We start from the raw sequence: 24,570 nt of genomic DNA on the forward strand, positions 1-24,570 counted from the left end.
TTGAAAAATTGACACTGGGACTTAATCTAAAATCTGTATCAGGATTATACTGACAATGTCTAGTGTTCTAAAGTGGCATTTTGGCCAGGCGTGGTGGCACGCACCTCTAGTCCCAGTTACTCGAGATGCTGAGGTAGAAGGGTTATTTCAGCCCAGAAGTTCTGGACTGTAGTGTGCTACGCTGATCGGGTGTCCACATTAAGTTCAGCATCAATATGGTAACCTTCCAGGAGTGCGGGACTACCAGCTTGCCTAAGGAGGGGTGAACCAGCCCAGGTCAGAAATGGAGCAGGTCTGAGGTGGCATTTTGTTCTCTAATTTTCAAAGCAGTACTAGTTATCCAAAAAAATTTGGAATACATATAGAGAAACACACTTTATAACTGTATAACTACTGTATAACAAATTACTCCAAAATTTCATAATTTAAGACAATCATAGCCTTAAAATATTTATTTTCTCACAGTTTCTGAGAGTCAAAAATCTGGAGTGGCTTATCTGGGCTTTTCTGGCTCAGTGTTTTAGGAAGTTGCAGTCAAGCTGTTGGTGAGTGCTGTTGTCATCTGAAGGCTTGAACAAAGCTGGAGGATCCATTTCCAAGATGGTTCACTCACATGGCTATTGGTTACAGTCCTCATTTCCTCTCTGGCTGTTGGCAGAAGGTCTCAGTTCCTTGCCATGTAGACCTCTCCACAGAGCTGATTGCTTTCCCCAGAGTGAGTGATCCCAGAGAGTAAGATAGAAGCTCTAATATCTTTTATGAACTATCCTTAGAAGTGACATAAGGTCCCTTCTCCTTGATCCCACCTTACCAACCTTGATACAGTGTGGGAGTTGACAGCACAAGGAAGTGAATGCCAGAGGTGGGGGTCATTGAGTTTAGTCAACACACATATCTCAGGTTATAAAATTGTCTTCAGCCTACCATCCACACATAGTGGATCTTCCAGTGGTTTATATTTTTCCCCTCTCAATGCAGATATGACCTTGAGCATTTGCAAAAAACAAATTAGAATATATGTTGTTTTTAACCTTTTCTCACATAATGGCACATCACAAACAATTGTCATGTTATGAAATAGTGTTCTAAAATAGGATTTTTATTTGCTTGGTTGACATCCATTCTGTGAGCATGCCATAATTTATTTCTACCAATCTACTAATATTGCTTTTAATTAGGTCATTTTGGGTATTTGACTAATGTAAGTTGTTTATTAATTTTTTTGCCTCTAATATTGTACCATAAATTCCTAAAGATGTCATTGCTGGGATGAGGCATATAAACATTTGAAGGCTTTATACATATACTGCCAAAATATTCTCTGGAAATTTGTATTAAAGTTATGCTCCTCTTGACATAATAAAAAAAAAGTCTGGCTTCTTTTATGCTTATCAATACTACGTAGTATATTTGAAAAATAAAAGGGCCTTATAGGGAACATGGTATCTAACTGTAGTTTTAATTATTACTTTTGGACTACTAATAAGGTAGGAGAATTACTCTGACAGCCTTATCTCTGAATCTGCGTATTCTTTTTCTTGATGTTTAAGAGTATATCTTTCTTGTAATTACTTTTAAAGGTGCAAGTAATTCTCATTAAAAAATATTATGGTTTTCTTTGAAAATGTATTTTATTGGACTTTTCCTTTAGGGCTACACAGTGGGACTGTTCTGCAGTGAGCTTGAAAATGTTGGGAAATAATTAAATGACTGAAGCACTTTCAAGGTACTGATCACTTAGTTTGATGGCTACTAAAGTATCGCTTGCTTATATTTTATTGTTTGAACATTTGCTAGAATAATCGGTTAAAAGTAAGAAAAGATACATTTTTTTTACTTTTGTTGTCAGCCATCTGCCAAAATTTGGTGAGTGTTAAGGAACATTTGTCCAGGGATAAAAGCATAATTGAGAGTTGTCTAGTCTTTAAAAAAAAAAAAAAAGAAAGAAAAGAAAAGAAAAGAAAAGAAAAGAAAAGAAAAGAAAGAAAAAGGAAAGGCACTCTCAGCATTCTCATGGCTGTTTTTACTTGAAAAGTCTTCCTGCCCAGCACTTTCGGATCACTGGTGTTCACAGTGACGTACAAAAAAATTAACCTCCTGGACAGTTTTCTGGATCTCAAAAAATTTTCCTTTTGATAATAATTGATTTTAAACTTCAAATGTCATTAAGAGGCTGAGACAGTAAGCTGCGGTGGAACATGAGCACACGTTTTCTGACGAGGCAGAAGCAGAGTATAGCAGGGAGACCTTGGGAGTCTGAAGGGCTTTTTGACAGGCAAATCTGTTCCTTACTTGCTTTGTGATGTTGGCCCTTTTCATTTCCATTTTCTTACCTGTATAAAATAAAAGAAGCAAAAAGCCTCCTTTCCTGCATTGTTTTCAAAATTATATGCTATACACATAATGCCTGGCATGCATGGTACATGGATGAAGCAACAAGAATAACTACAGAAATGTATAATCTTCTTGGAAAGTGATATTTTCACAAGACCTAAACAAAATGGAAAATTCAGGGATTTTCAGGTGAATATTAAATTTATGCCATAATTTTGATCAAGAATGTATGTGATGTTGTATGTGGATCTTGAGAAATTTAACAGAAGACCATGGGGGAAGAGAAGGGGAAAAAATAGTTACAAACAGGGAGGGAGGGAGGCAAACCACAAGAGACTCTTAAATACAGAGAACAAACTGAGGGTGGATAAGGGGGGGCGGGAGGGGGAAATGGGTGATGGGCATTGAGGAGGGCACTTGTTGGGGTGAGCACTGGGTGTTGTATGTAAGCCAATTTGACAATAAATTATATTTTTTAAAAAAAGAATGTATGTGATGGATGGGGGAGGGGGGAGGCATGGGCAAATACTTGTTTTTTTGCACCAGTGAAGAAATTTGCTGTTATTATACTTATAAAAGTTTTCTAAAGGATTCAAAATAGAATAATATTAGCCATGACTTTCTATTCCAAAGTGACCATGCCAGGCAAAACAAGTCATAGACAAATAATAGGAACATAAAAAGGAAACGAATAGATGTGATAGATTCTGTGGAACTGGCTCTAAATGTATAATACATACACATTCATGATTTTGTTGGGGGAGGGTTGGATCTTGAAGTGGATTTGAAGAGTGGATTGGCTTGCACAAGACTAAGGGAGAGGCAGTGTTCTAAATCTGGAGGTGGTATGAACACCCGCACAGACTGGCATCCACCTGGTATTTTGCTGGGAGTAAAATGACATAACCTTGCCTAGAGAATCTGTATTTGAGATTCAGTATGAATAGGGAAAGTGTAATCCGAATACCGAGAACCTTGATTATCAGGCAGAAGAAATTAAGCAGATACTAGATCATCACTTGAAGCTCCTGGAGCAGGAGAGAAGTCATGATTCTCAGGTTTGAGAGTCTTTCATCTAGAAGTGATGCAGTGCCCCTGTCACAATCCAGATATGAAGATGCATGCTGAAAGTCAATTTGATAACCCAGCAATGAGGTGTTCAGTCCAAACACTGCATCTATCACTTCTCTCTTGCTCAAGAACTTCTAGTGGTGTGTTCTTGTTCCTTTATGAATTTATTGTTATAAAAAAAAGGGAAATTAAAATGTGAGGTGGTTAGGGGCGCCTGGGTGGCTCAGTTATTTAAACATCTGACTTTGGCTCAGGTCATGATTGGCTTGGTTCATGAGTTTGAGCTCCATGTGGGGCTCTGTGCTGACAGCTCGCAGCCTAGAACCTGCTTCAGATTGTATGTCTCCCTCTCTGCCCCTGCCCTGCTCACCCTCTCTCTCTCTCCCTCTCTCTCAGAAATAAATAAACATTAAAATTTTTTTTTTAAATGTGAGGTGGTTGGTTAATGGTTATTTACCTTTGTGTGGCTTTCCTTTGTTGTTCTTGTTGTTGTTGTTTTTATCTTAGCACCTTATTTTTCAAGTAGGCCAAGAAAATGCATGCTTTTAAAATCATGTAACTATAATTATACAATTACATTTACTCTATTGTTTCACATTTTTCTTTTCTGGGCTGCTCACTATTAGTTATCCTGGCTTCTGAGCATATTTTGAGCCCCCTTTTTTTGTATTTTGCATTAATATTAGCCTCAGCATCCCATTTAATATTCACACATCCCTGTAAAGCAGGTGATGTTTTCCCATTTTACAGATATGTACACTAAACTTTCTCAAAATTAGACATCTGGTGAGTGTTGGTGTAGAATGCTCTGCTGTATAACATGATGCTTCCTAAGAGAATCTGGGGGATGCACAATTTTTGGCAGGAGGAATGAGTTCTAAACTAAGAACAGTAATGTTCATTTTTTTATGCCATAGAGAGATAGATAGGGAAGTTAGTCTCTCTTGCAGGAATCCAGTTTAATTCTTTCTCAGGGGTATAATATCCAGTCATATGGCTGTTCCTCTGCTTCCTGAGGAAGTGAAATTGTTCACTAAATTGGGTGGTGGCCTTCCATATTTAAATATAGTTAGAGCTTGCTTTAGTAAAACTGTTCAAAACCACGGAAAATGTAAAGTACTTGATCTCCAGAAGATTCTAATACTCTTCAATGATGAAAAAGAATATCTTGTTTCTACTATACTAATTATGAATTTTCTGTATAACTCTAGCTTCTGAAAGAAACGAATTTGTTTACCATTAATGAGAAGAAATTACTTTTTCTCCTCCTAAAAATTATGATGCATAGCACAAGTTTTATAGGCTGTAGGGAAGTTCTTAGTTTCTGAAGTGTAAAAAACATTTTGAAAGTCAAATTAAATTGGACACCTTCTTATTATTAAAATTTCTTTAAATGCTCTGCCTGCTATGGGTTATAATTCTTGGTTTCAAGTACTAATGGAGATGTTACTTGCAAGTTAAACTCTGAGAAACATGCTTGTGAATTCTATTGTAAGTATCTCTTTTAATTGCAGTTCTTTTAAAGAGGAAGTTAACACTTAGGTATATATTAATTCTTGACAAGGACCTTATTGAACCTAAGCAAAAAATGTTTTAAAAAGTCAGGTAGCTGTTAGAATTATGTGAGAATCTGAAACTAGCAGAGTAATTATTAGGAGTTTCTTAATCTCTTATTTTTTCCAAAATGGAAAGGTCTCTTTTTTTCCTTATGAAAGGAATTCTCAAATGTAAGAAAGTATCCAAACTATACTTTACAGTATAAATTAAAAAGTGAAAGCTTCTTATAATCTTATCCCACTGAAATGACCGCTGATTACAGTTTAAAATATATTCTTCCAGAACTTTTCTTTGCAATTACAAACCTATATTGCCACTACATGTGTTTGAAATAGGACTGATTCATACTGCATATGCTATTTTTTTTTTAATTTTTAAAAATGTTTATTTATTTTTGAGAAAGAGACAGAGACAGAGAGAGTGTGTGAGTGGGGGAGGGGCAGAGAGCGAGGGAGACAGAATCTGAAGTGGGCTCCAGGCTCTGAGCTGTCAGACAGCACAGAGCCTCCCCCCCCCACCCCCCCACCCCCGGGGTTCGAACTCACAAACCACAAGATTGTGAACTGGGCTGAAGTCAGATGCTTAACTGACTGAGCCACCCATGTGCCTTGCATACGCTATTCTTTAATTTGTCTTTTCTTACTGAATATTGACCTATTGATCTATTTCTGCATTAGTAATTACAGATTTACCTCATGGGTTGTTAACTTGTTTTGCTATTTTAATAACAGTGTGAAAAATATCTGTTTTGTTTGTTTTTGTACTTCTCTATTTCCTTAGGCTATGTTCATACAGTAGAACTGTTAGGGAAAGGTAATGCATCTTTAAATTTCCATATACCTTCATAAACTGCTCCCCAAAAGGTTTTACCAGTTTATTATCTCATCAATATTGCATGAGAAAGTTATTTGACCTTACTCTTTTACAGTACTGTGAATAATCAATTTTTGCTAATCAGAAAAGAAAAAAAAATATTTCTTTGATTATTAGTGAGGTTGAAAGAAATGTCCTATGTTTGTGGGGCCTTTGTATTTCTCTTGGGGAGCAGTTTGCTTGTGATATTTGCCACATTTTTCTTAAGGTGCTTATTTTTCAAATGAATTAAGAGCTTTTTAATATATCCTCGATACATATTGTAAATCATTACATACTTTGAATTTTGCCTTTACTGCGATATTTGTTGCACAAAACCTTAAAAATTTGATATACTCACATATGTCATTCTTTTTTCTTATGTTTTCTGGCTTTTGTTTCTATGCTAAGCATAAAAACCACAAGTAAAGTTTGTTAGACACCTAAACACTTTATGAGCATGCGGTCATTCAATCCTCATAACAACCCAATGAATAAGATACTATTAATCCTTTTTTTTTTATAGATGGTGAATAAACAACTTATCCAAGGTTTGTAGTTTTAAATGATAGCACCACAATTCAATATAGGCATATACCTCCCAAACCGCAAGATTTCTGATGCAAACAAATAACAAAGCCTCCTCTATTGTTTCTACTTTTTTTTTTAAATAAATTTTTATATATAATAAATCCTGTGGAATTCTTCATTTTAACAGTGTGAGGAGCAATAGAACTGTTTAATTTTATTTTAATCTTACACTAAATGTATATACACATGTGTCTCTTTGTAGACTTTTTTATTATCACCTGTAATTTCTCTATTAGTATCATACTGTTTAAATTACTCTACTTTATTTTTTCTCTTTAAAACTCCCCTTAGCTCTTCTTACATACTTTTTCTTCGAGAGTCAATATGTTAAATTAGGTTTATAAAATCTCTCTTCAAAATAGTTTGCAATTGCCCTATTAACATCTTTACAGTATTAATCATCCTATCAGGAAAATAGTACATCTTTTAATTAGCCTTTTTAGTTGTTGTACAGTTAACTTCATTTAGGTCTCAGACATTTTTATTTAGGTACATCCCTAGCTTAAATCTTGATTGTGTTGGTTATTCAAATTTATAACTGCGTGCCATTTTGGCAGTGGTATATGCTACTTGTCATTGATATTTACCATGTTGATTTCCATTTTATGATTATTATGTTAGTTCATATCCTCTTTTTGTATACCATTGTCAGAAAAGAAGGAATGGTTTCAGTTTGTTGGTGGCCAAATCTTCTTTTTAATGAACTATTACTATCTGAAAATCCAGTTTCATTCATACGCTCATAGGTATTAGTTGATATGGATTCTGGAAAACCATTTAAAATTATATTTGAGGGGTGCCTGGGTGGCTCAGTCGGGTAAACGTCCGACTTCGGCTCAGGTCAGGAACTCACGGTCCATGGGTTTGTCCTGCGCCCGGCTCTGTGCTTACAGCTCAGAGCCTGGGGCCTGCTTCAGATTCTGTGTCTTCCTCTCTCTCTCTGCCCTCCCCCACTCACGCTCTGTGTCTGTCTCTCAAAAATGAATAAAAAACATTAAAAATTTTTTTAAATTATATTTGAAACCATAACGATTTTAGAAAACAAAGTTTTTCAAAACTGAACTGAGAGTCATGTAGCACCATTGAAATAGGCAGAATTTCACATTTAAATTGTCAGCACAAATCGTTCTATCCAAACAAGTTTGATTTTTTTCCCCAGTTGTCGATCCTTTTGCCATACATGTAGGTTATGGGAAGAGTTTGGTATTCCCTCGAGATTGAGGGCCACAGGAACATCACACACACACATCACGTGCAGAAACTCTTTTCTATTCCTTACATTGCTGCTCTGTCTTGGATAACCAAGGGAAAGGAGGCCTTAGTTTACATTTTCTTTACAAAGTGTGGCCAAGGATTATAGAAGAAGAAGTGAATGGAGAATGTTTTAGAAATTGAACTTGTAAAAGAAATATGAGGCTATGTAAGTATAATATAAAGTAATTATTATAGCGAAAGAAGGCCAGAAGGAGTCAGAAAAGGGAGAAAGGATCATGAAGAGGGGATGAAATGGGAAAAGATTAAGGGTATTGAGACACTTTCCCCCCAAAAGGCTTGAAAGGAAGTTGGAGAATATGGGGGATTGCAAAGGAAGGAAGGGGCATGACAGTATGAAAACCATGCAACAAAATAAAGACAAGGAACATTTAGTAAAGCTGACAGATCCTTGCAGATATAGTTGGCTTAAAAAACAAAAAACAAAAAGCCCCACCAGTCTTTTCCTTTAAACTGTTCAGTATCTAAATAAAGAAGTTGTTGATTTCTCTTTAGCAGGCTATTTTAGTAGTGCATTTTGGAGATTTCTTCATGGAACATTAGGATATTTTACTACCTGACTGAAAGTGAATAAACAGAACTGGAGGATTTCTGCTTTGCACATTTCTGAAGCTTTATTATATCCTTATATAGGTAAAGAGAGAAGTTATACACAGAGTATGCCAAAATGACCACATGCTTCACACTTGCACTACCTCTTTTTATGAAGCTAAATTTGGAGTTTTCAAAACCTCCTGTTTAAAAATACATGCCAAAGACTTCTGCTTATTGCACATTTTGTTCCTGTCCTGTACAACTTAGATCTTCCTTTACAATTCTTTTTGGAATGTTTTCCCTTTTGTCACAAATACAAAAGGATATTGACATATAATCCTTCATTATGTTTTATGCAGTAGCATCCTAATTCTCAAAGTTTGAGAACATATATATTTTTTCCTTCAAGTCTAGAGACAAATCTTACAAGAACGTTTAATTATGTATTCATGCATATACATGGACTTTTAAATATAATTGAATGAATAAAAATGAAGTTGCCACAAATTAGTTTATGCAGGCAGTCTTCACTTAAAATAACAGATACTTTACAAGAAGAAACATTCTCGACAGATTATAATTCTATTATGTGATTTATATTTTTCTGATAAGTTTCATTAAAAAATAATAGATTTGTTTTATCAAAGGGAAAACTTGTCCCTTGATTTTAAATATGAAATCATATTCAGCAATGTATCAGTCCTTTTAAAATAATATATTTAAACATAAAATAATAATATTATAAAGTTTATTAGCAAACACATTTAGAATATTAATAGATGTCTTATGCTCAATAAAAATGTTAAAATTAAAGATGAGAGTTTTAGAAACTCTCAAAATATAATTATTAATCTACCCTAATTTGACTCGTAATACAATTCTTTAACCCATTAATCTACTTTCCAAAATACCAACATGCCTCTTTTTTAACTACCTTGAACTATATTTAACCATACAGGCCTACATTTTATTGTATGTTCCTGGATAAGATAAATTTAGAGTATGTGAAGTTTAAGGCTAAGATGCTGGTGAAATTGCTGTTTGAACTGTTTTCTAAATGTGTGATTTTTCTGCAGTGAACTAATGGATAAAAATGATCTGCAAATTAGTGAATTCCTAATGTGCTAGCTCATATGTTTCCAATTTAGGATTTATTTCAATAGAGTGCTATTAATAAAATTTTTTAAAGTGTATTTTAAAAAGATTGATGTCAAGAGTCTAAAATTCATTAGATAGAAAACATGTTAGATGGAATTTGAAAGTAAGAAATATTTTAAGAGTAGCTACAACCTAACTGGAGGTAATAGTTGTGCCTGAATAGCGGATAAGATGGCAGGATGGCATCTAAGTACTTACTTGTTTATTTAATAAGCAACAATTTCGGAGCACCTGCTCTTGGCGAGGCACTTGCTAGGTTACAGGGACTGTAACGGTAAACCAGACATCTCTTCCCCATCTTTCAGATCTTATAGACTTACCAAAAACAGTACATAGGTATTATGATCTGGGGGATTGAGTGTTCCCAAGAGAAATCACTCCTTGTTCCTATATGATTTCTGAGCAAAGTGAGAAATGAAAGAAAAGAGTACGGTGGATGGGAAACAAAATTAACATGTTTATACTGATACAGATAGTATTAGACTAAGTAGCTTGTATCAAGGGTCAAGTGGGCTTTCTGATACTAAACCCCTTCTCATACTATGAGAAATACACTCATAATGTTCTGGGAGGGCTGGGCAACTACATGCTCCTCTGAAGAGAAGCATCTGGCCCCTGTGACATTAATAGCATTGAGAAGCAAAGCACATGCTCTCTCTGGGCAGAATGGTTCTTTTTTCCCGGGAGAAAGACACTGTGTTTCCCTTTTAAAATTCACCATGGCATAGTCACTCCTTTTGGGGAAGACTAAGGGTGTCACACTAGTAGGTAGTGTTCCTCCCACGTGAGAGAAACTTCAAAAGTGGGAAAGAGCATTCCCCCTCTGAATAATAATAGTGTGTGGTAAGCTAGGGTTTATGAGAAAGGAAGTATGGAATGCTATGGGATCATAAGCTAGTTTTGGGCATCAGTGATAGTGAGGTTTAAGCTGCAGGAGTCGCGTGTAGGACTGAGGAAAGATTTTGGGGTCAGGATGACAGACTTTTATTGATAACGTCTATAGAATTAAGAACAATTTCGCATGGTCAGTCACAGCCTAGACTATGAGACCAAGAGTGGAGAGCAATGCTGCAGGTATGTGAGCTGCGAGCAAATCTCAGAGAATGTTGTGAACCATATTCAGGTGAATGAAGGGCAGTTGGACACATAGTGAAAGTTTTAAGCAGAGCAATAACACAATCAGATTTGTGTATCATGAGTATCATTCTGGTTGTAATTTGGAGGGAAGCAAAACTGGACAGAAGGAGAGACCTGTTAGGGAAGGAGGTTTAAGGTTGGGAATGCATAGATTAGTCTAATTTTGTGCCTTTTGCCCTTGGAGGGCAAGATATTCAAGTAAAGATATTTAGAAGGTTACTTGAGTGCATACATGGAAAGCTGTGATGAATACCTTATATTTGAAATATTGATCAATAAATTTGTGTTAAGCTGGGGCAGCTGCAAATTTAGACTTCTTACCTTCGGATAGAAACTTTTTAATACTCTTAAATATTTTCTTTAGTTTTCTGGTGAATCTAATCATTTCAGTGACTTAAAAGTTTTTTGAAAGAACATGTAAAAATTCACTGTTTACTATAAGATACTGTTGATATCTTACAGGTGTTCTGGTATATGGGAGAACACAGGAAAATTTATTTTTGAGAAGACACATTTTCACTGAAAGTGAACATGCTACAAATACGTAGTCATACCCAAATGCATTGTATAACCAGTTTTTCTTAGATGCTGTCAACATACAACTATGTAAAGGCTGCACCATTTCAAAAGATAATAATTTGTATCAACTTTGTTCTTAGGCACAAAAAAAAGTCTGGGACTGTATCTTCTAAAGACTATTTAGACTGATAAACTTCTAAATCTGTGTGAGAAAGTTCTTTGCAAAGATAATCTTGTACTACCCAGCTGAAGGTCCCTCAGCATCAACTAACAATGCAGCCTGCTGCCTGCTGTCATTTTTCTTTTATTAGAAATATTATCATATTATTACTTTTACAACTTTTGTGTAATGTTATAATAGCTTCCAAAGAATTTTTCCTAATATTTCAAGAACTTTTGTTTGCATTCTTGATATGAAACAGTGTGACCTGTTAGTGCTTACTGGATGAATTACATGCTTTGAATGTCTCTTTTTCTGAGCCACTGTGCTAATACATATTATTCACTTTCTCTTGTGATATAATAATTATATTTAAGTCTCATAGCAATCTTCTTTAGTCTATATGTGCTCAAAAGATTTATTTGCATTTCTATCCAGAATAAATCAAAATAAATTTTGCTAGAAGTGGCACCATGTGAATTGAATCTCTTTAGCTTGCAGTTCCTAATCACCATGCTTTATCTGGTAGAAATGTTAATCTTTGGTGGAAAAGGAATTGCAAACACCTTTACACCCACCTTTAGTCACATATACTTTCATAGAATAAAGGTGGCTGCTTAATACTCAAAGATTTCACTGTTTCTATTCTGATTTTGTGATTTTTATTGTTTCCGAGTGATTTTTACAAAGAACAATTATCTTTATAAGTACTTTCATTGTAATTTATGGACAAATTCATTGTTAAATAAAACAGATGAACTTATGAATATGAAGCTTAAAATTGCATTCTTGTGATAGGTGTAAAACTTCTTTGATTAAAAACCATCTGGTAATATCACATCCCCTAAAATACAGTTTCACCCATACAACAATCCTGATGTTCTCTGTCACAGCTATAAAGGAAACCCGTGACATTAGAAGGAAATACTTCTAGAGAAAAAAAGGCAAATTATATTTCCTTCCCTCCAGCGAGGTTGTCTAGAAAGCTCAAGCAGGCTGTGGGGTGGGACCAAGAAGTGAGAAGTTCTGGTTCAAAAAAGGAGCTGCAGTCTGATGACCTCTTCCTTCTTAACGCACCTTCTTTTTTGACCCTCTGTGTCTGTTTAGTTCTGGGATAGATATGAAAATGCATGTGCCCTCCAGCTCTTATCTTTATGCTTTTTCTAGAAGGAAGGCTGGAACTATCACTAAGACTTTGAGTTCAGGAGGAGAATGTAGTCTGAGAAAATCAGGCTGAATAGGATCAAGTTTGTTGCCTACTAAACTAGTCCTGTTGTAAGTCCATGAGTTAGTAAAATGGAATTAATGCTAACTAACTGCATCTAGTTGTGTGAGCCTGTCATTCTTGAGAAGAACTCTGGGGAGAGCCAAAAGTCAGTATGACCCATGCAGAGGAGGACCCAAGTTTTGTGGGTTGTGGATCTTAAAAGTTTTGGGGTCCTTTTTAAGAAAGGGGATACAAAATTACAAATAACAACATGAGTGAAAAGTGTTGAAAGGTGACTGTGCAAGTAAAGAGCCCTGAGCTTAATTAAGCTTCATTAATTCACAGTAAATCCATCTCTAGCTTCATGCATAGACCTGCACCTATTAAATCACATTCTGAATTGATAATAAAACTAAATATTTTTCAATAAGTTTGAATGTCACATCCTTGAATCCATTCCTGGTCCTTTCCTTTATCATTTCACCATGTCACGTGTATGTGGTGAAGTGGTGATGCCATTGCACGTACTGCCCCCTAGATTCTAAGCCTCAGGCACACAGGTCTCTGTGCTTGGAAGACTGTGGTGGTTTAAACTGGAATGGAGGGATGCTGGGATCATGGGTACCGTTGAGCACCTTCCAGCAGCAGTTCTGGTGCTGGACTTAATGTGCTATTACGGCAGAAGCAGTTTTCATCAGTCATATGAACAGCAGCTTCCAAGTTTCGTTTTACCTGATGTGTTGTATATGGGAAAGATGGCTTTCAACTATACACAAAAATTCATAAAGAACAGGCTAAGAGTCCATCCCTGGTAGGTAGTAATTAGAACAGATCTGAAGGCATAGTAAAATACAAAATGCCACCTGAGGATATTTTACTTCTCTATGAACACATTAAAAATGTATTTCCTGAGACAGTAAGATCAAGGGAAAATAATGGAAGGCACAATTCAGAGATCACAATTTTTAATTTGATGAAGTTATACTTGGGTGATTGATTTTAAATGAGAAGTCTATTTACAGATTTTACAGCTAAGACATCTTACTATATCTAAAAAACATCACAGTAAATACATTATTTCTGTTGACAAGTGTCTTGAGCTTAACATATGAAAGGAGAAATAATGACTTTTTTCTCCCCCCCCTCCCCCACATAAAATGATTCTATTGCTTATGTTTAGTATTTATAAGACTTAAGTTTGGGAGTTTGCTGGGGGGGGGTCTTCATATATCCATGTGATTTATTTTTAATACTCAGAAAAATATAGAATCAGTTCCACAAATGCTGTACTTAAATTGCCAAAGGAGAAATACCCTCAAACAAGAACTTTAGGGGTTGATAGCTGTGTGAAAGATGTCAAGATGGGCTATGTAATTTTCAGTGCCCAGTCAGTGTACAATGAAAATATGAGACCCCTTGTTAAAAAAGTTGAGAATTTCAAGACAGCAACAGCAGAACATGAAACCAAATGTGGGGCTCTTCCAGTCTTGGGGTGCTGTACAGCTGCATGGGTTGCATGCCCATGAAGCTTATCCTGCAAGATGTCTTTGCATGGTTTATGAAAACTGCCGTTAAAGACCTTATTCATTATGTTGCCTGGTAAATTATACAGAAAGACTTAGGCAATAAATTCCTCTTTGATCATAGCACCAGAATAGTGTTTATCACTCTCAATGACCCAATAGGTTTTTGAGCAACCACAGTTAAGTGTTATGCCCAAAAGGGGTTCTCCAGTCTGGGTTTTCGTATTTATTTCTTCTTTATTATTTGACATTAGTTTTGTAAGCATTGTTAATGAGTTTTGGTCTTTTGTGTTTCAAGCCATCTCAAATTTTCTCTTGAACATAAGTAAAGACTGTAAATAAACAAAACTCTTAGAAGTGGTTTTAAAAGTTGAATCAAAAGGGCTATAGTCATCAACATTTTTACTGTGTGCAGTTAATAGCTCCATTGATGAAATCAGTGCCTTCCAACAACACAGTTATTTGTTAGACACCTCATAACCTCAAGCAGAAATAATCTGGGAAGCAGAAGGAAGCATTCCAGATAAGAAAGAGTGCAGGACAGAAATTTTAAATAGCATTAAAAATATCTTAGTCTTGAGCAAAAGCTTCAGCACTTAAGGTTAAAGGAGATGAAGGCTGGGGCTTGGTTTATACTCTGTAAAGGAAAATCCATTGGGAACAAGAGAAGAGGGAAGGGACCTGGTGGCAGACAGCCCTTTGCTGGGGTGATGTAGGCTTACTTCAGATGTAACATATACTCTTCTATTCTCCAAAGTTTCCGACCTCCTTAGCCAGGGTCCCAGAAGAGCAAGGAGCCATTGTGACTGATGGAGATGTGCTCTGTGCCTCCCTCCCCAAGTCACCCACAAGAATTAAAGTGGGTTGTGCTTCAAGTAGGGCTGCTATGTTCAGTTGTGTAAGGTTTTTCACTGCACTGATGCATTGGGTAATAGGCAAATGGCATCTGAATTTCTCCTTACTTTATGAAGATCAAACTGTATCCCCTACAAGCTGTGCCCCTCTCCCCGTATAAGCTAGTGCTTAGGACCACTTAAGAATCAGCCAAAAGTAGGCTTAGTAGACAGTCTAAGTATTCAGGCATCCTTCAGAATGAGAAAATGCCTTTCCTTATTAGGAATAAAGAATTTTTTCCAATTAAAGACCTTTAAAAATCAGGACATTTTGAGTTAATTTCAGTGTGAATGGGTACTGGTTAAAATGGGATGATAAGAGTAGTGATTCTTCAGTTTTCGATAGGTACATGGTAGGTTAGGACCCAGAGCCTCTGTGTATGAATTAGAAGCTAGAGAATGGGAGAAGTGGATGCAGAAGGAAATACAGTATTTTCACTCTATTGGTTTTGATTTAGGTACCCTCTTCCAAAGGTATTTGTTAATTGAACTATTACTTATAGGTGTGAATTGAAGTACTATTTGACATGAATGTAATATTCTCTGAGTTTTTCTTATCCTTTAGGTGTTCAAGGAAATACTTTTATTCCCTTATCAAAACTGATGGCAACATGTAAAATCATATATAAACACATAGAAAGATACACATTGATAAATTAGATAACATTTTTATAATAGCAAAATGAGAACAAGTTAATTTCCATTAAATACAAAATAATGAGCAAGTTTGTAATTTGTGCCGCTTGCTTATCATAATTATGAGATATGACATTTAAATTCATATAAATTGAGACTTAGACTGCACTTTCACATTTAAAACACTAGTTATCTTCTAAGTAGAATCTTACACGTGCATGGCTGTCCTAGTTGGAGTATTATTCCTCCTAGTTACTCTGGGGCTTGACTGCCTTCCACCAAAACATGTTGAGTGCCTGCTATTTGCCAAACATGCCGCTAAGAGGTTATAAAGCCAAGACTCCAGGGTTGTGGTACAGTTAGTACACAGTATGATTTTACTCTCTCTTCATTATTTCTCCCCCTGTTACTATAGTCTCTAATACTTCCTCTGATCACTTTTCAACTACTGTTGCAAGCTTCCACATCTTAGGGAAATTTTAGGCTTCTCTCTATGTCTATCTTTTCTGTAAAATCTTCACCAATCTCCCTATTTGCTAAGCACTTCTTCCCTAGTGTTTTCCAGATCACTCCATATTTTACTTTTTTATCATAGTCATTTACATTCATGTTTTTATTCCCCACTAGATTTCAAGGTCCCTGATGGCATGGATTCTAGTGAATTCTTGAGTCTCTCTTCATGCTATTAGCAAAATCCCTTTCTCATAGTTGGTGCTCAAAAATAGTATGTTGCATTAAATCAGATTGGATTAAAATAATGGTTAGCCATGCAGGGGCACAGATTGTTGACCCAGTGAGCTGTAGAGTCAGGTTGAGTTATTGTTAGCATTCTTAATTTATATTTGTTGCACAGTGGAAAATTTAATGCCCAATCTCCTATCTCTGAACAAATCAACTATTATCATTTTCTGTTGCCTTTTCTAGCCTGGTTTATTTGCACATATAATTTCTATGATCATAGACCCATAGTATAGAGTCAGTTTTGAGTTCTCTACTCTTCTTTCAGATATGTGGGAGGCTCTTAATTAAACTGAAGAAACAATAAATTTTTTTCAGTAGTTGAGAACTTTTGAAGGATTGTTGCCCAAAGCAGCCTTTTAATTCTGAGAGAAGCATGTCTGGAGGCTTCTTATCAAGTTTCAGAAAGTATATCCTTCCTAATGGCAGTGTTATAAATGATGCCCACATATATCAGAGGATCATCCCAGACTGAGCTTTTTCTCCAATGAAACAGCAGTATCTAATAATATGTGATGAAATTCTAATTATTTTAATGGGATTATTTTGCCTCTTGGCATATCAAACAGTTTGTTTTACACCTTTACTCATTATTTTTCATTTTTAAAGACTTAAATAGAGGAGACATGACAGAACAGAAGTCCTGTTTCATCTTTTAGACCATTAATTATGTCATGACAGCTTCAGTACTGATGAGACCCTCAAGACAAATGAATCTTGTCGGGTCATACTTGGTTTAACGGATTTCATTCTTTATACTTCAAACAAGTTTTCTTAGAAAACCATTAATCACTAAACTATGGATTAAATGGTGACAATAATGGAAATATAACCAACAACAAATTGTTCATGGTTGGCTTCTCCAAGGATTTGACAGCTAATTTATAAAACAAGTTATTTTTATATAGTAAGATTTTGTGACTAAAGTAAAATTGCTTAGGCAAAATGCTCAGCATTATTCTGTAGTGTGTGGGGGAATGATGCATGCAGAGACCTTCATCCTTCTCTCTTGACCCCTTTCCTGCCACTTTATGAAAGATTGCAATTGGTCCTGACTCATTGCCAGCATGTGCCCTTGAAACAGTTACTAAGTTTGCTAGTATAAAAGGCTATGAAATCTGTTTTTATCTTGTCAACTCAGGGTTCACATTGGAGAGCTTTCAATTGTAGGCAACTTGGTAAATAGGTAAAGCAAAATTCCAAAGATTGTGTTGTAGGAGAGTGATAGTACCTTTTCAATTCAGGACAGGCATACACTAGGGAAATGAGGACAAGGAATTTTGTGACAAGGTGGTAGATGGCTTTGAAAGCCAGAATGTGGGGTTTTATCCATAGATCTACATGTTGTTGCAGGACCACTGATTTGGGATACCCCCAGAACTTCGGGTTCCTTTTTCAGACATACTGTTCACATTACTGAGGGGGGAAGGCTCTGAAATTGGCATTTTTTTATTTCATTTTTTTTAAATGTTTATTTATTTTTAAAAATGTTTTAAATGTTTTATTTATTTTTAAGACAGAAAGAGACAGAGCATGAGTGGGGGTGGGGCAGAGAGAGAGGGAGACACAGAATCCGAAGCAGGCTCTAGGCTCTGAGCTGTCAGCACAGAGCCTGACACGGGGCTCGAACTCACGAACTGTGAGATCATGACCTGAGCCAAAGTCGGATGCTCAACCAGCTGAGCTACCTGGGTGCCCCATTAAATGTTTATTTGTTTTTGAGAGAGAGACAGAGTGTGAGTGGGGGAGGGACAGAGAGCAAGGGAAGCACAGAATTCAAAGCAGGCTCCAGGCACAGAGCCTGATGCTGGGCTCAAATCCACAAACCTTAAGATCATAACTAGACCAAGCTGGAGGCTTACCCAACTGAGCTACCCAGGCGCCCCTATTTTATTTCATTTTTAAAGTTTTTTCATTTATTTTGAGAGAGATAGTGAGCGTGTAAGTGAGGGCAGGGGCAGACAGAGAGGGAGAAAGAGAGAATCCCAAGCAGGCTCTGCGCTCTCAGCATAGGGCTTGATCCCACCAACCGGGACGTCATGACCTGAGCCGAAATCAAGAGCTGGAAGCTTAACTGACCAAGCCACCCAGGCGCATCTCAAATGTGCATTGTAAACAAATACCCAGATGATTCTTGTCCCACTTTAGACTGAAAATCACTGCTGCAGGTTAAGAATTTGGTAAAACATATTTGTATGTATTTTAACATGCTTTTTTTCCCCCAAATTGTAACTTTTTTATGTGGTATAAAAGGGAAAAGAAAAATACATGCTTATTGCTTTATCAAAACGGACACTGGAAATGTACCTCTCAAAGGCCCAGTATGTCCTTTAAAGCAGTGCTATGCTGGTAAGTGTTTAACAACTAGCTCTCTGAAAATAAACAGGCCACACACAAGTCCTAATTTGTAGCATTTGTTGATTTTAAGCCACCAACTTAATGTCATTAAATGAGGAGTTGGGAAGACATGTACACAATTTGTTCCAGTTCCCTACTGCCCATGAGTTTAACTAGTAAGTGCCTGATAGTATTGGTAATATTGGCGAATGTTAAAATTGTATGTGTGTAGGCATGCCTGGCTGGCTCATTCGGTTAAGCATCTGACTTCGGCTCAGGTCATGATCTCACGGTTTGTGGGTTCGAGTCCCATATGGGGCTCGGTGCTGAAAGCTGGGAGCTTGGAGACTGCTTTGGATTCTGTGTCTCCCTTTCTCTCTGCCCTTCTGCATGTGCTCTGTCTCTCAAAAATAAATAGACATTAAAATATTTTTTAAAAATTGTATATGTGTGTATTACATATATAGTCATTATATATTATGTTATATATACTATAATGTAATATATGATATATATTTATTGTATTCATATTTATGAAAAATATATATTATACATATTATATATGTATAATGTATATATATATCTATAGTTTTGCCATATATATCTAATTTTTATAGAGTTAACTATTTAGACTGAGAAGTTATGTGGATGATAACAGACATTTCACCTTAAATATAACCATTAATTATTTTCAAAGCATGTTTTCAAACATTACCTTTGAGTCTTGCAAATATTCTGTGAGATCACCATGGTAGGGAAGATAGAATCAGTCTTACTTAATAGTTGAGAAAACAGAGCTGGTAAATTAAAAAAAAACTTAACCAAGGACACATAGCTATTAAGAGGTAAAGCCTGACTTAGAAGTTTTTAGACTCTGGTGAAGTCATTTTCCTTCATTCTACACTAACATTTAACAAGCTGTAGGATATATCTGAGGGCAGCTATATGCACAGTGCTGACAATATAACACTTACAGATGTAGCAAAATGATAATTTTTGAGATACTAGTTAAAGTGCTCCTATAACACCATGTTTCTTTTTGTTACACTATTTGACCTATCCCCAAGTCTAGACCTATAAGGCATTCATTCCACCCTCATTGGCATTTGTTTTCTTGTCACATGGAGTGATCCAAAGCTCCAGGGAGACAATTCAGAGAATGGAAGAAAACTAACGAGGAGCTGGAATCACCCAGAAGACCTCAATATATGCCAGTAGCTCTTGAAGTATGGTCCCTGAGACCAACCGCAGCAGCATCACCTAGGAGCTTGTTAGAAATGCGAATTCTTGAGCATCCCACCCCAGACATACTGAATCTGAAACTGTGGGGCCGTTCCCAGAGATCTGTAATCAACAGGCCCTCCAAGTGATTCTTTGTCTTGCTAAAGTTTGAGAAAAGGTCTAGGTCTTACCCTCCAAACCCAGAAACCCTAGAAGGGTCAGAGGATCTTAAAGAAGAGAAGATCTGGCTGTCTCATTCCAAGTTGACAGACTTTAAATTAGAAATAACTGAGTAATCACTAATTTGATTGCATTTACTTGAAGTGACTCGATTAAGTTGTCTGCCATTAACTGGAATTAGGGATTTAAAGTAGAAATTTAGTTTAGTTTAAGGGAAATTAAGATGATTACATTGTATACATACCTGGGTTTGTGGCTTATAAAATCAAATTTTCTGTGTGCACTTTGGATGCACTTGGAATTTTGTCCTGGAATGAACCAAACAGATGAAGTGAACACACAGACTTGGAACCCCATGTAGTGTCAGATGGCAGTTCACACACTTGACTGAATTAAGATTCCTCATGTGCAGCTGTGAGCTGGGAAGGTAAAACATTTGAGATAGGAAGGTATGGCCAAATGTGGTCCATGTAAGTGGTCCTAGGCCTTTGTGCTGTAACCTTGGCTCCCTGCCCCTTGGCTTTGACTTCCCTGACTTGACTGATTGTGCTTTGTGCTTCTCCTTCCCCTTGGTGTGTACCTCACCATGGTCTTAACCAGGGTGACCAACTTATCCCAGTTTGCCTGAGATTCCTCCAGTTTTAAAGGTGAAAGTCTCATGTCCTGGGAACCTCTTAGTCCTGTGCATATTGGAATAGTTGGTCACCCTAATCTTGACTCACTTAAGACTCTAGCAGGTATTTCCTTTGCTTCTTTCGCTGGCACATGTTGATCCCACATCTCTGACAGGCTGGCCGTCTCAGTTTATGCTGCTCCTGGGGATCTCCAGGGCAACTGACTGCTATGAGTCCCTGTGAAACAGTCACTTACATCTTGTACACATAAGTCATATTTGTAGAAGCCATGATTAGCAGTTATTTTTAGCGCCATGTTAAGTATTTCTTACTGATTTGGAGATATCTAGTTACATATTACTGACATAGTCTAACTGCACTTTATTAAAGCTTGGAAACATCTTGCTCTTGAGCGACTTCAATTAAGGACAGTCACTTAGAGTGGGATTTAAAAGCTTCACATGGCACTGGGCATTGATTACTTGTGTGATACCTGGAAGTGGGGTTTCTAAGAAAATTAATCCTCTGCTTATGGAATAGGGTATGGGAGTTCTGAGATGAAGAGGAAGGAAATCGGTCTGTTAGCCTACTAGACTTGAGATGATAAAGGTACACTAGGAGTTAATGGTCAGATAAAAGAACAGAATTCATGGAAATATTTTGAAGAAAGAATGGATGAGGTACTAACCTGGGTGACCGAGAGATGAATGATGTCACCGATGAAAGAACAGGCAATTCTAAGTATAGACAATTGAAGTGAACTCAGTTTTAGAACTGTTCAGTGTCAGGAACTCAGATGATGCCAAGCAGTGTGATATTTGAGTTAAGACCTAGGAGAAAAGAGTGGATAGTGTATGCTCTTCTGTGTCCTTTTATCAAAGGTGATGGTTGAAGGTTGCATAGGATCCTTGAGTCAGTGTGGCAGAAAATCATCAAGAGCAGACAGCTGAGTTGAGTAGTGTCAATGGCCATAAATCTTTTGGTTATTCCTTGATACATTTTGATGCTTTGTGTAATTAACATGTGTTCAGGATTATTGTGGCTTCTTCCGTGTTATTTTAGCAATAGAAATTTCAGTGAACCAATTGGAACAGTGAACTTGATTACACATGCTAATGAAGGTCTTCTTAATTAACTTTTTAATATAAAAACATCATCAAGTTCTTAAGAGCTATTTACTGCCTCCATGATAAGGAAATTAGAATTTGAGAATACCAATAATACTCTAATCCCTCAATTTCTATAGCGTTTGTAATTTGCACATCATTTTACCACTTCTTATTTCATTTCTCTCTGACTAAAACCGTTTGAAGTAGGTGGCTTAATCCCCAGTTTATAGATGAGTCAACTGAGGGAGGCACAGAATGATGGCATTGCCTACAAAGACGTGGTCAAATAAATTGCAACCAAGTCAGGTCTTTTGGTTCTTTGGCCAGTGTGTTTTCCATACCACCATACTTGCTGACATGCTGGCTGCCATACCTTAACTCTCGTGTTGTGAGTAGTTCCTCTAGTATTTCCCCAGAATAGTGTAGACTTTAGATACTTGCGAAGATGTGGCTTCATTAACCACAGAAAGACATCACCTCTAAATATAGAAGTTTTAGATGGATAAATATGTCTGACACTGCTGTAAGACTTTGGCACCACAATTTTCAGATTCAGTCGTCTTCACCAGGAACCCAAGAATAAAATCAGGCTGATTGAGGGCAGAAGATGGCTGAGCCAATTAAAGGAAAACGCTAGGAAGCCGGGATTAAGTAGCACATAGATGCAGGTGAGTGAGCTGGTGAAATTGCACCCCTAGCTGAAAAGCAGCACACTTTCGGTAAAGCCATAGAATGTTCCGCTAACTTTTAGCAGTGGGAGTCACATAATCTAATACTTAATTGTCTGTAGCTTCTGGGCCTATTAGAGAGGTGTGGAACAGACTCCAGAGGCAAATCGCTGACTTGTGTGGTGGTCAGGAACATTGCCTTAGGCACTCAGCTTCTTAAGTGGTAATGCTTACAAGTTGTTTTCCCCGTAATTTTTAACCCTGGGTACAGTCCTTCTCCTGCTAATGGGTATTTTAAGTGTATCTTAAAGATTTTTCACTAGCCTTTCACTTAGAGTTTGGAAATTGCTCATTTATCAAAAATACTTCCAAGTGTCAAATTTGGCACTTGTTTTTTTTTTTTTTTTCCTGAAAGACAATGACTAAAATAAAAGGTGACAGAATATCCTTAGCACAGTGGAGGAAAATGAAGATTATTGCAAACAGAAGGGTAACATCATTTTAAAATAGTTTAAACTGCCATAAGAACTAGAAGGAACCCCATTTTATCTGGGTTACTTTGAACAGACCGTACTGTCACAAAGGAGGAATATGAATTCTGACTCGGAAAGGAAGAGCCCCTGCAACCACACAGCATGAAGAGAGGTTAGAAAGAGGCTGCAAGCCCGTGAAGGCTTTCAGTCACCAGGGGCCATACGTTTCATTTTGATGTACATGAAAGCTGACCAAGGACTTTGTGAAAACTTTGAGCTGCCTCCCTGACCACCTTGGTTTCTTTCCTTCACCCATAGATCAGCGTCATTGACAACCCTGTTCTTTTCAAGTGGTTAAAGAGGTTAAAAATAAAGTTCTATTTTAGATGTACCTTTGATTTTCTTCAAAAAACATTTCAGATGATAGGAAAGAGAAATAGAGTGATAAATTTTAGTAGAGACCTGGCAGAGTCTTCCTATAGTTTAATCAAAAATGGGCTCAGCTTCAAATATATTAAGTTGCCACAGGAGAATGGGAGTGCCTTTTGGGAACAGTTAATAGTTCCCGGAATTTTAATCTCCTTTTATCATAATACAGGGTGAAAGTTCCAAGGTAAATAAAGATGGACAACGCTTAAAGGAATATTGCACAAAATGTAAGAGATGACGTTTTTAGAAGAAGTAACCCTTATACAGTTTGCCTTTCCTATGAGATGTGCTGCATATATTCTCTGGATAGTTTGGACATCTTCCAAGGCAGCAAATTCCAGTTTTCTAAAGTCCATGTTGCTGGTCTCATCTCCTTAATAGTGTCACAAGAGATCTGCTTGGAACTTTGTGAAAGTAAAGGAGAGCACTGTCTGGCATCTAAATTGGGCACTTTGGGGTAAATCATTTTAATAATGTTTACCTATTTCTTTGGCTTATAACTGCAAATACTATACAGTCAAAACTACCATGGTACTCCTCACTGAGCTTCCTACTTGGGTATCGATGGAAGCCTTAACTGAAAGTGGCTAGGTTAGAATCTTGGATTTCGCTTGTAATTTGGGTATTATCTTCTGTTGTGCTGGGTGTGCTGCATGTTCCGCTACTGAAAAAGGCCCTTCTTTGTATTGAAACTTATTAAAAGATTGCAGTTATTTGTAATGTATAATGTACATTATTCAAGTTGCTATTTTTACTGTAAAAATATGAAGAATATTTTATTTCATTCTCTGAACAGCTGGTGGGAGAATTTCTCTGAGGAAGAAATATTGCCTGGACTCTTGCATTAAATTTCTGCTTCTACCTTTGCCCCATATGGTTAATTTCTCACACAATAACCAGATTGATCTTGCTAAAAGTCCTCTCATGTTATTTCTGTGCTCATAACTATCCAATGGCTTTTCATGTTATCAAAACAAAATCTAGAATCTTCCTCGTTTTCTATAGTGCTGTAAATGATACGCACTCCATCTCTCCACCCTCTTTCTGATTTCATCTCCTAACCCTGTCCACTGCTCATTTTACCCTACACTGGCCTCCTTGTTGGCCCTTACATACAGTAAACACAGACCTACTTCAGGACCTTTTCATGTTTCTTTTTCCCTCTTCCTCTAGATATACAAATACTTTCTGCTGGAGCTGTACTGTTTAGCAATTATGTTTCTTTAGCTATTTAGTTTGTTAATTGCTACTCTACAAAACTAAGAGTATTCTGAAAATTCAGAGAGATCACGTTGCTTCTCAAATGAAAATGTGAGCTACTAATGTTCTCTTTGGGGATTCCTTCCGGGGAATCCCT

General features: G+C 36.7%; 1 protein-coding gene and 1 long non-coding RNA gene across 5 annotated transcripts in view; one reads left to right on the plus strand and one right to left on the minus strand.

Moving 5' to 3' along the window:
• The window catches only part of HDAC9 (histone deacetylase 9), a 955,850-nt gene that overhangs the window by 153,358 nt on the left and 777,922 nt on the right, over positions 1-24,570 (plus strand). The gene's annotated exons all lie outside the window — the stretch shown is intronic.
• Positions 483-23,390, minus strand: LOC122233781. 2 transcript variants are annotated; one of them, XR_006211509.1, is made up of 5 exons: positions 23,177-23,390; positions 21,223-21,364; positions 20,165-20,228; positions 19,235-19,316; positions 483-2,333 (listed from the first exon to the last, which is right to left on the minus strand). It is a non-coding gene; the product is annotated as an uncharacterized LOC122233781 (long non-coding RNA). The 2 variants fall into 2 exon arrangements; XR_006211511.1 differs by lacking the exon at positions 19,235-19,316 and having other exon boundaries at positions 484-2,333.

Source organism: Panthera tigris, chromosome A2 (genome assembly GCF_018350195.1).
Source record: "Panthera tigris isolate Pti1 chromosome A2, P.tigris_Pti1_mat1.1, whole genome shotgun sequence".
Lineage (NCBI taxonomy): Eukaryota > Metazoa > Chordata > Mammalia > Carnivora > Felidae > Panthera > Panthera tigris.